The sequence below is a fragment of the Nylanderia fulva genome, unplaced genomic scaffold (assembly GCF_048542155.1).
Source record: "Nylanderia fulva isolate GAGA-0341 unplaced genomic scaffold, ASM4854215v1 Scaffold41, whole genome shotgun sequence".
NCBI classification, from domain to species: domain Eukaryota; kingdom Metazoa; phylum Arthropoda; class Insecta; order Hymenoptera; family Formicidae; genus Nylanderia; species Nylanderia fulva.
Genome location: NW_028190488.1, coordinates 1629175 through 1647296, shown reverse-complemented (window position 1 = coordinate 1647296; position 18122 = coordinate 1629175). Strand labels below are relative to the sequence as shown.

At 35.3% G+C, this 18122-nt stretch overlaps 1 protein-coding gene across 8 annotated transcripts in view; it reads right to left on the bottom strand.

Annotated features, from left to right (window-relative positions):
- Nucleotides 1-18122, bottom strand: part of Mdr49 (Multi drug resistance 49) — a 58337-nt gene that overhangs the window by 21893 nt on the left and 18322 nt on the right. For 2 of the 8 annotated variants that reach the window (XM_029314206.2, XM_085486280.1), the window contains exon 1: nucleotides 11602-11713. The exons of 4 other annotated variants lie outside the window; for them this stretch is intronic. The gene's annotated coding sequence lies outside the window, so the exon portion shown is untranslated. Of the gene's footprint in view, nucleotides 1-8735; nucleotides 9284-11601; nucleotides 11714-18122 lie in introns of those variants that run through there. 2 more of the 8 variants (XM_085486274.1, XM_085486278.1) reach the window with 2 other exon arrangements.

The window sequence follows — 18122 nt, the reverse complement described above, 5'->3', positions numbered from 1 at the left end:
AGTAACGAGTTACTTGTAACGAAGTTACAGTTACAGTTACTTTTTTTCGGTAACTGTAACTTAACTTCGTTACTTTTCTCCATCTGTAACTGTAACTGTAACTTAGTTACATTTTTTTAGTAACTAGTAACTATTTTAACAGTTACTTTTTTTGGAAACATTCGCTAAAAGTATCGTGTTTAAGTTTGGTAGCCGTTATATTGTTAAATTAAATTTTGTTAACAGTAGCATATGGATCTTCATATGATTTAATCTTTTACCTAAAATTTTCATTTTGTGTACATAAAATAATATAACACATAATTAAAATCGACCAATCACAGTCAAATATTTAAAAAAATTCTTAAATGTAATAATTGATCGATTTGCTTCAAGAATTTTTTTAAATATTTGACTGTGATTGTGCATAAAATGTAAGCTCCTTATATTTAAAATAATGTATAATTATTTTTAAAAAGTAACTGAAAAGTAACGACTCGTTACTTTTTGAGTAACTGTAACTGTAATGAGTTATTTTTTAAAATCAGTAACTTGTAACTGTAACTAGTTACTTTTTCAATAAAATAACTGTAACTGTAACTAATTATTTTTACAAAGTAACTTTCCCAACCCTGCGAAATGTCAAGAGTATTTAAATGCCTGGTGAAACACGATTTCGGATGATCCTATTTCACGGAGCAGGATTTCCCGATTTCATTTGTCTCCCAGTCTTCAAATAAGCCGTCGATCCGCTCTTCGACTTTCCTTTTTTCCCACTGTTGAATCTGACACACGAAGGAGTTTATAAAATTTTCCCCTCGTTCCGGATGATGTAACACGACCGACCTATCGGTTTCAGACAAATAAATTGTCTCCGAAACTGTTGCAACCCCTTTGGAAATCTTAAAGTAACGCGCAAAATCAATAGCGGAGTATCTTGCGATTCTCGTTCGTGTGTAAAACACACATTCATGGATACATATTTCTCTGTCTTCGAAATAAAAATAAAAGAATCGTATCGAACGACAGAATGAAAAGATGTCAACAGCCGCAAGTTGCAGTTGACTCGTGTGCGAAAATGCAGCTTTAAAACTAACCGCGTCGATATCAATCCTTTCAGAGCTCCTTTCAGAGCTCGTAAATCATCGATGCGATCAAACCGGAAGTCGGCCGGAAATAGCTGTCATCGAGATAGCGAGACGCATTTGCCGCGTTTCATCGGGCCGCGATATAACGTAATACACAATACCGACCCATTAATGACATAAAGGATATATTGTCGAGGAGAAGAATGGATCCCGCGGGATTTATATTCCCGGAATAAAGAAGTTTCGTCTCGGAGCTGCTGAGAAACGCGCTTTCATAACGTCGCGTTGACTTTTCCAATATACGTAAAACGTCGTTAGAGGGCGTCGGGAAATCGCAAAGTAGAGCGGAAGCAGAATCCAACAACAAACACGGGAGGAATTTCGCGCAATCTGCACTCATCGAGCGTTGCTCCGTCGCATCGCTGAAAAATCGCGGCTAATTGAAAAAATTGCCAAAGTTGCTGAAAACTTTCGGAAGGGAGCTTTAGTAGTCGTCGTCGCCTCCGGCATGCTGCCCATCTTTCGCGCTCGCGAAACTCTATTAAGCTCGGAAACTAATTTCCCAGCCGACCTCCGTCTCGTAATCCTCGGTGGTCTGCGGCTCTCGAGACACGTGTCCGGGGAATCGGCGATTTATTATTTTACGGTTCTCTCTTTCTCTCTCTTTATCTATCTATCTCTCTCTTATACACTAAGGATGATCTCTATTAATTTTCGCTGCAAAAATTAATTTCCCTCTACTATTGTACTTTAAGGCAAAAAATAAAGATAACAATTGGTCTTATACGAAGAACACGATTTAATGAAATTATTATTCTAATGATGTAGAAATATTATTTCCTTTCCGAAGGACTGAATACACGAAATAAATTCAAGACTCGCAGAACAACGTGTCATACATAAATTGCCGTGAATATTTTATGGTTATTTTTAATTATTTATTCGCCGCCATACGCATATTTGCTTCAATTAGCTGAACAAGCTTGGTATTTGCACGAGTCCCACCTATATTTCACACGCGAAAGATACCTATATATACATTCTTGATATTTCTCATTCGCATCTATTTCTGCGATGAAAAAAAACCTGCGAATATATCGGGAAATACGCATACAAATCGCGAATGTTTTCTCGCTCGAGGAAATAAAAATCCGTCTTCGCTCCGTCTACTCTTGCTGGTCTCAATGTAATTAACACGACGTTCCGTCAGTACCTCCCGTTGCTTTGTGAGCCTCGGGGTTCGTTAAGCTCGGCAAATTAATTTCCATCATACTTTCAAGCTCTCCCGCTTCTTCCTCCGACTGCAATTCTTGCGCGAATGCAGCGATTCACGGCCGCGGTTCCGCATCCGTTTTCGTTGGACGATGCCCTTCTCTTTCCCAAATGAAAAATGATGACGCGATGGGTAGACAGAGGGGGGAGGTGGGGGAGGAGGGAGCGGAAAATACGAGCGTTGGAAGGAAGTGCCAAGAAGGGAAAAGCGCGACATACTTATTCGGTTCGCGTACACTTTACGCGCTATTCTGCTTCCGCCGAGGAATAAATTAAATGTAACAAGTCGAAGAAAACATTCTTGTGTAATGTGACTTTTGCAAAATGAGAACGTATGAATGGTACAAGCGAAATGCGGGACCCAGCATCTCTCCCCCGGATCTCTCTCCTTCCGGCGAGATTTCTCGGATATCTTTAAACCAAGTTCAGCGAGCTGCGCCTTCGTTCTTTGGTTTGAATTCGAATTTTTCGTATAGCGAAGTTTATGAAAAATGCCGGACGGTTCGTTTTCACTGTTTAATCTTTAATATATGTTGGATATATTTCAAGAATTATAGAAATGCGCTTAATCAAATTTCTTTTGGAAAAAAATTTTTCATATGTCAATAAACGATATATTATTCCTGCTTGAATTGAGTTTCTAAGTTATAAGCAGATAGTAATCGATCTAATAAGCGAGATGAGATTACACTACTATATATTCCTCCGTTGTAAAGCAATGAAACATAATTGTGAAACGAATTTATAACTGAACGTTTTAGTGCGGAACAACAATAAGATCTGAATAATCGACGAGCTATAATAATAACGAGGCTAATAAATAATAACTTTCGATGTCGTAAATTTTTTACGACGAATACAGGAGAGTCGACTTTTTGAAATCGTTTTTGCTCGTAATATCCCTGCAGATGTTGCAATTCGCGAAAGCCGAGAGAAGATCGATGACTTCGCAATACATCATGTCAGAAATTAATCCAAGATTTGATATCCTCGACAGACACGAACTTCCGCGAGCGAACAAAAAAGAGGGAGAAGCTCCGGACGAACTTCGTTAACTAATGTCGAAGCGTGACGGAAAGTTGTGAAAATTTTCTTTCGCAACAGGGAAGAAGCAATGCGAATCGATTCGAATGACGCAACAGACTTCCCGCTGCCAGGTATGAAATTGGGCGGGTCGCTGAATACACAGGGGATAATGATTAATTTCCCAACTTAATTTGCCAACTTAAGCTTACTCTCTAACTACGTAAACAGAAGACTAATTAAATTGTCACGCGCATCGAAGCCACTCATAATTTTATCGCGATTATACATCATAATTCTACATTAATAATACGAGATAATACGAAGAAACGACATCCTTCGAGAGTATTTATATTTTCGCGACATTTTGTTCTCTTTCTCTTCGAGTTTTCGAAATGTGCGTCGCGGCGAGACGCGCCGCTTAGTTTAGTATTTCGAAATAACGAGATAAAACGGGGTGAGAAAATTTGGTTTGTGCCATGGCAACGTTCTTTCAGTAGCTAATCGATTCGTGGCCACTGTGGGGCCATTTCGCAGGATCATCCCTACTAAGACGAGGTTTTATCCACCGGGATTCGCCGAGTATCTCGATGTAACCTGCGAAAGGAACAACTGACTTTACCCCAGGAGACATCGCGCCTTGAAAATACGATGGAGAGAAAAGTCGTAGAACGAGTTCTCTCAGTAGTTCTAACGCGTACGGGTCAGCCGTCGGATGCGGGAACAGAATGAATTCGCTCGAAAATCGATGAAAATTGTGAGATATTCGGGAAGTAACGTCCATCCGCCCTTTTATTCCGATCACAGCTATTTCGGACAACACAATTGCAACGCAATTGTTTCTCGTTTCTGCGTTTCGTCGCAAAATAAATATAAACATTTTTTAAACTTGCGTCAAGAATTTTCTTGTAAGTTCTGTAACGTTTATTGCGTAATGCAAATTTATTATTTAATTTTATTAAAGAAATATAGATGGTATAGTAACACAGAAAAAACAGTATCCTTGAGAGAATGCAAATATGCCTTGATTCGAGTATATTTTATCCTTATAATAGCGCCAAATATAAATAATTTTGGATAAAGGATAATTTATCCTTAAAACAAAGTGCAAAATATTCTTGGTTGAAGCTGAAATTTACTTATAAATATTGCAAGGACAAGTGACAAGTGTGCATCGGATATATAAGCGGTACTTTCAAATATATATAATAATTCTTAGTTCAAATGTGACTAAGTTTGTTTTTACCATATGCGATTTTTAAAACAAGAATATATCTTAAGGATAAAATATACTTTACACAAACTTATTTATTATTAAGGCAAATGAAAATTTGTGATTACAAAGAGCATTCTATGCTTAAATCAATCAAATAGCGTTCAAGAATAAAAATATACTTGAATCAAGGATTTCTTTTTTTCTGTGAATCTTTAAATTATGAGTCCAAAGCGATCTAGATCTTAATTAATTAAATGAGATGAGGAACGAAAGCGATGGTATCATTTTTTTTCTGCTGTTCTACATTATTTTTACGCTCGATTTTTAACGATAAACTAACGGTTGCAATCACGGAAATTAAAGCGCTTGCTTAATGAAGAGAATTAGAGCGTACACAGTGTCTCGTCCGTAACAAAGCTTAAAATCCTCGTCCCAACATTCGCAACTGACTAAGTGACTCCTTGACTTGTCGACCGTTCAATCCCGTTACGAGAGTTTCTGGTTTAATACTGTTGCAAGAATCAACGCGAAACAGACGTGTCCGCAGAAATCTTCTCCGTTTCACGCTATTAGTCTGAACGTTATCTTTATAGAACATCTAACATCGAGTTTCCTCTAGTAATTCCAGCAAAGCGACTACACAAAAGACTTTTGAAAGACGAAATGCATATATGTTATAATAAAAATAAATTATAAATAAAATATAATTAAAAAAACAGAAAATAATGATAGTGAGATTCTTTTCCTTATAGTAGCTTTTTTTTATAATTTGTAACTATCAAAAGAATGTCGAGTATGTATTGATAATGCATCGTGTTTTTGACGAGTCATTTTGATATCTTTGATCGATACCTTAATTAGCGGAATTTGATGTACATTTCTTATTAGACAAGAAACTCGATTAATAAGATTACACTCATGATTTATCAGACATGTGAATTGCTTGCTGATCGAGATTATCGTACTTTCTGACATATTCGCAAAATGTGATTTTATTTTTAGAACTTTTAATACAAATTTATTCAACTAATTTTTCTTTTATTCGAAATCTCTCACAAGAGAAAAATTTCTATATTTATATGCAAAGCTCACATTTCACGTATTATTAATAAAATATTGATAAAAAGAAAGAATCTGATATGAAATTGTCAAGTTATTATAACAGGCAAGTATAAACTGATTGATAACAAAAAATTGGAAAAACACTGTCCAATAACTGTTCTGTATAGTTGGAAAATTATTCTGTGTAATTTTATCTACGTTATCTTTCGTTATCAAAATTTTACTCATCGTTTTTACAGCTAAAAGTAAACATAAAATGTATAAACTGATTGTTTTGTCGATGAAAAAAGGATTAATTCTTCAAAATCATCAATGAAGCTGAAATTCTCAGATTGATGTTTATAAATTATTAATAAATTATAAACACAATTTATCGGGAACTTTTTGGGAATGAATATTAACGATTGTAATTATTAAATTGTGGACGTAGATTAAAGATACGTTTCTAATAAAAAGAGATTTGAATGTTTTATTTTCTTCTGAAATATTTTTATGATTAATTGTAAGATATTCGTGTAGATACGTATTTCTATAAGTGAAACGAGAAGAAAGTATGCATAATACGAACATTCTATGACAGTACATTAATGAAATCACTGTTCGTGGGATTTCATAATTACTCATGTATTATACAATTAAAATTATAAATTTTAAATTAGATAATTGTAGATTCAAAATATGTTTGCGATTAAAATAATGATAAAGTTATAGCTGACGCTGTTTGAAGATTTGATTAATTTATATATAACTAAGTTTATATTAAAATATTGTTTATATATATATTTTTTTAATAAAAAGAAGGATCACCAGTTTATTTTTATCCAATGTAATCCAATGAATACATTTGATGAAATATGATAAAATTAATTTATCGATTTGCAACATCGTGCGTTTTAGATAACGTTTGTACAACATGACGCTATATAATTTTTTGATAACATTTCACAATCAACTACGACTGCAATCGATGATGTTGCTATTTTTACTTGCCGCAATATTTGACATATTATTTTCAATAGTCTCACGAATACAATTCACAAAAATGTGCGTAATATATATATGTATATATTAAAAATTTTTGAAATTATATATATCTTATTAATAGCATCGTAAAAACAAACATTTTAGAAGAAAACTTTTATATATCCAAATATCAAATACTTAACTGATTTAACGTATGTAATATTGTGAAATCTTATGTAATTTCTCAGTATATAATATTTATGCTTCAAGTAATGTTATTAAAAAAGTAAAAAGATAGATAAAAAGAAATGCTTTAATTAAAAATTGATCACACAGATACACATATTTTATTCTAGTATGTGTTTTAATTTTAATTAGAATTAGAAAGTTATATTTTATCAATATATTAATTTTTTCATTTTATAACGTTTAAAACGATTTATAAAAATTTTAAGCGAGAAGTCAGAAACATCTCGTATGAAATAAAAATGTTTATTGATTCCTTTGTCGTTCAGACATTAGATTAATATTTTCAGCAGATTTTTCAAAAACTAAATCTCTTTTCTTCTCTTTGACATACGTCTAATATATAATTTTGACTTTTTTTAACATTGCTTTTATGTCAGTTAAAACGGAACTTTAATTAATCCATATTTTAAACTTTTCGTATAACGAATTATATTATTTTTTAATTATACAAGAATGTACTGGCAATGTTGCTCGTAATATTTTTTATAATTAATCGGCTTAGGAGCTTGAAGGGACTTATTCCAGAACGCGCCCGATAAATCAAATAAGCTTATCGACGATCGAATCGATGAGCTTATTTTTGGAAGCCAACTGGTCTCCTCTTTTTGAAACTTATTTCTTATACAAAAACAAGAAGAAGGCGGATGAGTGTTGTCAAGCGGATTCAATTGAAAACTTTGTCGAAAAACTTGGCAACGATGCTTAAAAGATCGTTGGTTTCTTCATCGAGCAAGCGAGGCGATAAAAATAGATCGATTCGGGTCGTCTGGCAACAGTCAGACTTTATTGCGACCAGAAATGAAGGAAAATGGTTTTTTTCATTTCGGATAATCATAAAAATTCATAATCAGATGTAAAAAGTGATGATGAAGGGTAATCATAAACGTAACCTTCGGTAACGATCGTGGATCGTTTGCGAGATTGCAGGCTTGCGAGTTTGCGAGCGAGAGCAGTCAATATCGACTGCTCTCGATCAACGATAATACGGCCCCTCAACTTTATACGCAGCGCTCCGGTTCGACATAATTTATATGCTACGCACACGCGATGAACGCACTGCGAGTGATATCAAAGGTAACTGATTTAACGTGACTACAGATTATAGCCTGTAGGCAGACACATTGGTCTTTGATGCAGCTCTCAATTTCCTATTACATCTACTCCTGTTACGCGTACGGCCTTGTTTGCTCACGTAATGTATAACATCGTAACTCATAATTACATCCCATCAAATACCCAAATTATCTCAAAATATCTCAGAAGAATATTCTCATTTTTTCTCTTCGAGATATTTAAATTTTAATATCGAAAAACGAATAATTAAAATTTGCCCAGGTGACAGATATGAGAGACGAGAGAAAAAAGAGGAAATATAAGTTACATCATGTCACTATAATATGAATTCTTTAATTGAGACAAAGCGAAGAAACTAGGCAGGTGAGCATTACTGTACAAAATTGATGACGATAATTCGATAAACGCGTTGACATATACTAGAACGATTGAAACGATGAGTCGAGAGTAAAAATAAATAAAGATATCGAGAATAAAAATAAATAGAGATACGCGCCAAGTATATTTGTATAGAAGTCTTTGCTTTTCTAAGCTATGATACGATTAGTTAATTTAATCGCGCGATATCGAATCAATCTCGACAACGCAAGTATGAGTAATGATGATGAAATCTAGATTCAATCACGTCCGATACAAACGATCCCTTCGAATGAACGTCTTTCTCATTCGTATTCGTCGCGATATTCCGGACGAACCCTTTCAAAGGTGGATCTCTCCAAAATATGATCCACCAATTCGATTCGATCTAATCAACGCGAATATCCTAGGCGTAATCCCTAATGATCTGCGACGAGCAGGAGGCAACTCACCTTCTCTTCTCCACTGCTTCCAATCGATATCCCAAATATATCTGACGTGCTCGACGACGGATTTCGGCTGGACCCCGTCATAAGTGTCTCTCGCATGCACAAACCACCCAAATGTGACTCTCTCGCGATCTCTTTGTCCGATCCTTATCCCTTCGAATGCATCACGCAGCACACTCGATCGGAAGAAAGATACACCTTAGTCGAGGAATACAGAGTAGGCACTGCTTCCACCAGATACGACACACAAGGTAGAGAAGAATGATGAGAAAAGATCACGGCGCGTTCAATTGCTATAGTCGCGAATCACTAAATATCGTTCGAAGACGCTTGTCTTTTATAGGCGCGGGAAAGGCTTAGATAAGACCGGATTGACTGATATAGGTTGCGATTGCTCGGGGAAGAACCAAGTTTTCCTGTCGGCTGACAAGGATAGACGCTTTGCGACCAATTGTGCGTCATGTATAATGAAAAATTCAGGCAGGATCCCAATTTGTGGTTTTACGACGACGAAAACGTACGTAATCTTGACTGAGATTATTTTCTTCTGGAGATGAGATACGTCTGCCTCTTTTATTAATAAAAGAATATATGTAGAGATGTTCAAATCAGAAAAGTATGATAATGTATAAATTATTTCTTTTATAAAATTTATGTACATATACTGTCTCTGCATAATTTTATATATATTCTTTTTAAATGTAAAATTGTATTTTGTTGTTGTACTGTAAATCTATAAAGATAAAATTATTATTATTTTGGAGATAAATATTTATCATAAGACATAAATATATCATATTCTAAAGAACAACATATTCTCTTACATGTAGAATAAAATGTATATTAATATATCTTCTTTGCTATTCTTATATTAATGGTACAAAAAAACAAAATTCTTTAATTTGAAATTCATTTTGAGTCAACAAGATTTTATTGTCATTATTGTCGAGAAAGATTATTTGTAATATAGCTTCTTGTTTTTCAAGATATATTTTATTATTTTTATAATTAAAAGTTTAAATTAAAAATTATATTAAAAAATCGACTTAAGATTATTTCGTAAATATTTGCGAGTTTTTGAACTTAGTTTATAAGGATTCGCTTATTTCCGTTTATTAATTAGTTGAAAATTATTAGTGCTCGGATATTTTCATTAAGAAAATATCAATATCATATTAATTAACTTGTTATTGTAACATTGATTCGCAAAGCGTAAATATTCTTTGTAGTTTTTTGCTCTGTGACATGAATTCCATTTATTAATAGTATTTTTGATGGAAAGCGCGTTTGAATCGCTCCAAAAACGATTAAACTCAATTTTCATGAACTCAAACTGATATGAAATGTATTTGAACGTGAGCTCTAACCTGAGACAGAACTGATTTTCAGTCATTAATCACTCTCTTTCGCAAATAAGCGCAACGCAGTGCAATCTATTCTGTTATCTAGAATATGATTTATTATATAATGATTTAGACAAGTCTTATTCTAGGTAATTTGTTTTCTCTCTTAAAAATTAAATGTTGCATACCAAACAATAGGTAATATTTAAATTTACGTGTGATAACAAGGAGATGTAAAAATAATTGATATTTTTACAAAAGTAACCTCATGATCTCACGTCAGATTTAAAATGGAAAATTTCCTAGAATGTTAGAATTGGCAACCACATACAGGAAACTTTGTGTTGAAAGATGATGCTTCCATTTAATTTGTCCTTTCCTTCTGTGATTTAATTATAGAAAATCACAATTTAGCTGCGATTTTTAAAATTGGTCTTTATAACATTAAAAAAAGTATACAAGAAAAATGTTTTTACATACATATTACATACATATGATATATATATATAACTTTACTGCCAGAATTATAATTAAATATTATGTGAAGCTTTTAAATCCGCTTTTATAATTCAACTTATAATTCTCGGCTTGGCAATGGAATTAATTAATGAATTTGTCGTGTATTCACTAAATTAAATCGAGTAATTTCTAAAAAGGTCGAATGGTCTAGTAATTGAATAAGTTTCCTTTAGCATTGCATTAATTTAATCACGTCCTTTACAAGACGCACTGTTTGCGAACGTTCTTTCTCTTTGCATCGTGTAAATTACCGGAAGTACGAAAATTCCGCAAAGGAAGGTCGCAAAAGAATTTAAGAGAGAAAAGCAGCAACAAGACATTTTAAAGGAGAACGCTCACAAAATTTATTACGACGTTTAGCAATTATCGCATTTAAGTTTGTATGTAGTTTGCAATTATTACTTATTGCCTCGTTTTTATTTAGAATTTATAAATAATTCTATATTATATATATATATATATTGCGTATTGATTAGATTTCGAAAATTTGTGAACAGAAATATCTCAACTCTTAACTTAATTACAGATTTATGCATTTTTAAAAGTTCGTATTCAGAATAACATCTAGAATTTAAAAATAGATTTATTTCATCTGAATCTTAACGATATAATATCAAAATTAAAATTATATTTTCCTACAAAATAGGAATTCTCTAAACGAAAGAAAGAATGATAGAATTTCTCGATTAGTGTCAAATCGCAAAAAATGCATACTAAAAATAACCGCAGTGTTAGATTGAAATAATAATGATTCATCCCATATCATAGTTCTAAGGCGTTTCGCAACTAACACCGCATTTTCTTATCCCGCATTCCGAAAGCATCGAACGACGGCAATCAGCGTGGCGCCTGCGTTGACAGCCAAGCGTGTTTCTGTCAGTCGCGTGGTTCTGACAGAACATTGACCTTGAAATAACCGCGAGATCGGGTTCAATTCGCCGGGCGCTTTGCGGAGCAAAACGAGATTCGCGAGCCGCGTCAGCTGATCAGCTGACTTTGACACTGACACTTTTATCGGCGCTGTCCGACATCGAGGACGATCGTGAGAGAAATTCCGAATGGCTGGCAATCTTTTCGCGTACCGTGATCTCTGGCGGTACTCGAACAACTGACGCCGCGACGCCTCGACGTCGAGACGCTTACGCAACGACGACGACGACGACGACGATCATGACGACAACATCTTGGTCCCTCCTTTTCCGAGACCGACGTCTGCATCGACGACATGAGACAGAATCGAACCAGTACAGATCGAATGAACGACGTCGAACGCAGAGAGAAATTTCACGAAGGGATTAACTTTGCATTTTGATGCTCGCCAAGAATGGACGATAGCATTTATCGCAACAAGACATAACTCTAATTTCTCTACATGTTTCAACCGATATTATGATGTTATTAATGAATTAAAAAAACGTAGCAATATGTATTATGTTTTTTTTATAATTGTAATCAGATTTTAATGTGACTGATATATAAATTAGTGATGTGATTACTGATCATTGATTTATATTAATTATAACAATTTTTAAAGAGCTGTTACAAATTATATTAATTATAACAACATTATTACGAATATTATGAATGAAATAAATAATTCTTGCCATATCTTGTTGTGTCACTAAATTTAATAAATTATTTAAAAAGGGCAGACTTCTCGAAATATAATTAATAAACGGTGCATTTAACGGAAATCACGATAAGCTGGAAAAAGTAAAGCGTAGACTTGGCTATCGTAAATATGGGTAGCTGATACGCAATACTCTGTAGCTAAAGTCATGAATGGATAGAACCGAAACGCATTGTAATCTGTCCCTTCGTTTTCCGAATCGGCTATAAATCGCGGCGGCATCGATAAGATAAACTCTATCGAAATCCATCTAAAGATTCCAGAGGAAGACAGATAGATGACAGCGTCGCATTCGTCAAAACGGAACAAATCGATTATTTCTGCGGTATATTACACGTGACATAGACAGAACGACCCCGGAACAGCAACAGAACACCTGCACAAGATGACTGAGGAGAATCCAAATGATAGAACGACCTGCTCTCTCGGTTCTTTTAGCTTTTTGATCTCTTTCAAAAATAATACCAAGTCTCGAATTTACAGGAAAAAAAATATTTGTCCGTTTACATTTATTGTACAATAAAAAAAAACTTGCAATCTCTCCGATTGTTTCCGTAAACACGGTTACAAATATTGCGCGCGAAACGCCGCGTTTTGTTTTATTTCTCTGTTTAATCGTCGTGGAATCACTTGTTGCGTAAACGATTCGCGCACGAATTGATCCGCCGGGAATGTATTACGAGATAATATCCGTGCCGTTTTACACGCACTTGCGCGGGCTGCAACAAACGCACCGGTTTTTATCTATTTCGAGCAACGCGAAATTTGAATTGGCCACATCGTCGAATTCGCATGTCGGATGCATTTAAACGGGCTCCACGGACGTGTGTTCTACCAGAGCGCGTTAGTACATAGTAGGCCCTCTCGTTGCGTATTTCGTCGTGCTCTGCCCGGAATTATCGTATTATTACGTGCGTGCGAGCCGCGAGTGATTTGTCAGTGACAGACCGCTGCTACCTGTCACACGCAACGCGCGACACGTCGTCGCACACCGCCGACGGTGTCACTCGGGCGTGAAGACGCGCGTCCGGAGGCAGTGATGGAAAATTAAAATTCACGAAGCAATCCGTCAAGTGAGCCGCGATAATATCTGTATATGTATGTATGAAAATGTTCGACGCGAGACTTGGATAAATACAGCGATAACGATAACGCCCGAGTGTCGGAATTTCCTAGGCTTATTTTTATTCGCGCGTTCACGTGAATTGCAGACAATGCGACAATGAAATCCCGCGATTATTTTTGTTTTCGAAAATTAAGAGAGCCAAGAAAGGTCACGTCATAAAATTTGCAGAAAAACATGAAAATAAATTTTCTTTCGGAAGAGAGAACACGCGAAATATTGCCGAGCTACGCTGGAAAAAATGACTGAATTAATAAATATTTGTTTCAATATTGCATAATAAATCATTTATTTGTTTCAAAAAGAATTTTCTTATATCAAATAAATATTTTTCATATCAAATCAATATTATTAGTTTCAAATAAATGATTTATTTGGCAGTATTAAAATAAATACCTATTCGAATTCAATAAATTTGGTTTAACTTTAGAGAGAAAAGTTTAACTTTTCAAGTTTTCTCACTTCTTGAGAATCGGGTCAATGAGCGCGTTTTATTATTTAAAATGTCCGTCGCATTCAATCCTGATTTAGGATTATAACAGTCAAGCGGATAGGGTGTAATACGAGTATCGTGGTTTCCGAGTGCAGATGGATAGAGAATTTCGAATGACAAAGGGGACGATCGCGAGGCGGGTGGAGAAACTAGGAAACGGAGTCTTCTCAGTTCGCGGTTACCGCAACAGCTGGAATATAACCTGGTGCCGCAATTGCCTCCGCTGGCAGTTATGAGCGTGGCAAAGAGACCTTTGAACCAACCCCGGGCTATCGTGGACACCGGAACTGTACATAGATATGTACATATGCGAGTATATGTGTATTTTAGGCAAAATATGTTCGAACAGATTCCAATCGTCTCTCTCTCTCTCTCTGTCTCAAGTAGAGCGAAGAAGCTAAAGAGAATCGAAATTACGTAAACGATGAAGCTGTCCATAAATAATTGCGCCGTTGTCAAAATCTTGGCTCTGGCTTAATAGTTGATCCGTTATTGAAACATAACTTTTCTCAAGTCGCCGTGAATTGAAAAAGTCCGGAGACTTAACGGCCGTTCTTTCTACTTTTCCGCTAAAATAACTTCTCGATTGTATCGATTCTTCAATTGTCCTCCCACCCCTTCTTCTTTTTCCATTTGATCGGAAAGGAAGCATTAAGAGTCCAAAGAACTACTTAACTCGTCTTTAGATCCGATTGTAATAATTCAGCTGGATTTATTTAAAAAATCAAGCGCTTATCAGAAACTATTATACCTATTACTTATGTTGAAGGTTGATAGATTGTGGAAGATGTGATTCAAAATGACGTAATAATATTAATGTAATGATTCGATTAAATAGAAATGTATATAGAATAAAATATATATATTGGAACAATTTATTTACTATATATACTGTCGCTCATTACAATTCATTTTATTTATAATAATTACAACAATATTTTTCATTTAATTAGGAAAATTGATTGATAAACATTTATATTTTCTATATATATATATATACATAAGTTATGCAAAATATGTGGTTTTTTCTTTTCATTATATTTATTTAAAAAAATATAGGAAACTTCCAACAGAGACACAGAAATCATGAATTAATTCCCATTCTCTGTTACAGAAAAATATCATATATCGAGAAAGAAGCAGGGTCTCTTTCTGTAATAATTTTTAATGACACGGTTGTCTCGATATAATCACGATGCAATCGCATCCCTATGCAAGCCAGCCCCTCTTCGGCTGGATTTTGTGCTCGCAAGCAAGAGGCGTCGGCAGAAATTCATCTCGGGTCGTGCGAGATCTGAGCGGGTTTACATCTCCGTTGATGTTAGAAATCGAATTACGTCAAGTTAGTAAATCCACGTTAAGTTTCCGGGAGCACGTTTCGTGTGCTCGTACTGTTAAATGCAATTTCCGGATTTCGCATTTATCTCCCGTTTTATCTAAGTGCGAGGATATAAAAGAGCGAGATTATGAGATCGTTCGCGCATCAACTGGAAGTCGCTAATAGGACCTACTAGGTCGAGTCGTCCTCGTCCTCGTCGTTTCCTCGATCCCGCGATTATTTCCCGCTCCCTTGTGTATCGTTGCCCGTTCGTGCAAGAAAATGGGACGGATCTGCCGAGGACGGGCCATTCGACGGGAAATCAGATATCGCTGCGCGGGAAGAAAGCGAACGTTGAAATTGAAGGTGAATCGTGACTCACGGGTTTAATATCTCTCCTCTCTATCCCGATCTCTCGCGAGAGACGCGAATATGACGCCGGATGTGATTTTTATCTCGTTAGATTCGCCCGTTTTCTGATCGATTCGCGTCCAATGAATCGAAAAGGGAGAGAAAGAGCGAGAATGGAAAATAAAAAAAAAAAGGAACAAAGCCTTCTTCGGCTTTACGATCGCGCTGCGGGTCTGTAAGTAAAATCGCTGGTGCGATTCTCTCGGAAACAATTCGCCCGGGAACAATCCGTCAGCGATTGATTTGCCATTGTATGTACCTACGTAGTTCTCTCACTGTCGTTCTAACTCACTTTGTTAACGTAGATATGACGCGAGAGCGCGTGCCGGGTGACCTTATATTTCAATGCATATTTCGATGCATAGTTTCGATGTATCTATGTATCGTTAACGCATTCATGACTCGCGATTCACCGATGAATCGATCCGGAGAATTTACTTGTTACGAGTTTATCGGAACTTGCAATTCTTGTGATATAACTTCAATATTTAATAATTAATTATAATATACAATTTAATTATAAATATATATGATATATAACTATATAAATATATATTTATTACGTATATATTATAATAACAATTTTAATTTCAATGCTTACGTTTGAAAAATGGCTGCATGGAACGTCACAAGTGTAGATATAACAAATCTTGGATGTTAATATTTTTATTTTCTCTCTTTAAAGCATATTATAATATTTTCCTTGGCGTTTTCTTTTCTTTCTAGAGAATTACTTCCAGATTAAAATATTGCATTTCATTTTATTACTCGTGTTTCGCGCTTAAATCATCCACGTTGCTGCGTGATCCATGGAAAATCTCGCGTGCGCGTCATATTTTCAGTAAAGCCGACGAGCAAACATGTCGCGACTGCTGGTGCCAAGTAGCCGTTGAATCCAAATCAAACACAGAACGGTAATGAAGGATCCGCTGACGATACAAGCCGCGTTTCGCAATCAGCCGCGGATTAGAGTCCCGCCGAGCGTGTGCTATTCTGGAACCGATTCGCACTTAAATGCATGCGATATGGCTAACGCTAAGCACGACGATGACATACGTTGATTTGTCGACTGTCAATAGAAATTAGCGTCGGTGATTCGAACACGTTCAGATAAATAAAATGCTCGTCGAACGATATACTTTATAAAATAATAAGGAAATTAATGATTAGTTCAACCATACTGGCTCTTATTAATAATTCGTCTTTATTAGATATGAAGTTTCGACCTTAAATTTAGGTCCTTTTCAAGTGTTAAAACAATTCTAATAAGCCACATTAAGATATAGAGATATAAATCAGGATCAGTAGTTGACAGAATGTCTTAGCGACGTGTTAAAGTTCACAGCGCTTAACATATTATAATTTATATCTCTATATCCTTATGTGGCTTATTAGAATTGTTTTAACACTTGAAAAGGATCTAAATTTAAGGTCGAAACAAAGTGTACTTCATATCTAATAAAGACGAATTATTAATAAGAGCCAGTATGGTCGAACTAATCATTAATTTCCTTATTATTTTTTAAATTCTCTCTCTGGCGAAGAATACAAATCGATATACTTTATCTTTGCAAACCGATGCAACAGCGGTAAGACTTTTCGAAAAGTCTATATGCTTTAACTTTAACAAGATAAGAAGGATAAATCTGTGACGAGGCAAAATCTATTAAACTCAAAAATTTCAATTTGCTGGCTTCAAACGAACGTTTATCCGCTTCTTTATATGATCCCCTCTGAATATGAATAAAACTCATTACCGTTTAATCTCTCCGCGGAATATACGATACGATTGCGGGGAGTGAGAAAAAAAAGAGAAGAGGGGAGAAATATATCTTTTTGAATCTCAAAAGAGAAAATCCATTGCAACGTGTGCGGGCAACCATTATTTATAGTCTCGCATCCGACGCGAGCGTTTCTTTCGGGGCTGTATTTTTATCACGGCCTCATAAGCGCATAGATATTTATGCCGTAAATACGTATCCGGGTGGCGATCATAAATTTTGCGCGCGATACAATTATACGACGCACGAGTACACCTCCCGTTGTCATAAAAATGAACGTCGTTATTGAATTATAGTAAACGCGTATATATGTATAATAGCAACACTATATTGTACTTAATTAAAATATCGCGCGCGAGGATTACGGTGGATCGGGATTTTATACACGACGAATTATTGCGAGGCGGAGTCTCTTTATTGTTACCGCCGGCATTTTTACGAAATCGCTTCAGCTAATTCGAGGATCTATTGCAACCTAACGTTCTATCGCGAGAAAAAATGTATTGCACATGAAATTGTACTTTGTATCGATTTGCAAATAATTTTTAAGGGAATAGGATATACAGGAAATATTAGAAAGATGTTTCAAACTGAGAAAGAACATACAAGTATACATTGCAAAATGAAATTAATGTTTATACATGGACATTATGAAGACGAAATTCATTCTTAACTGGTGTAGAATTATTGGTGACGGACAGTCTTTCAAGAGGATCTATTGCATCCTAACGTTCTATCGCGAGGAAAAATGTATTGCACATGAAATTGTACT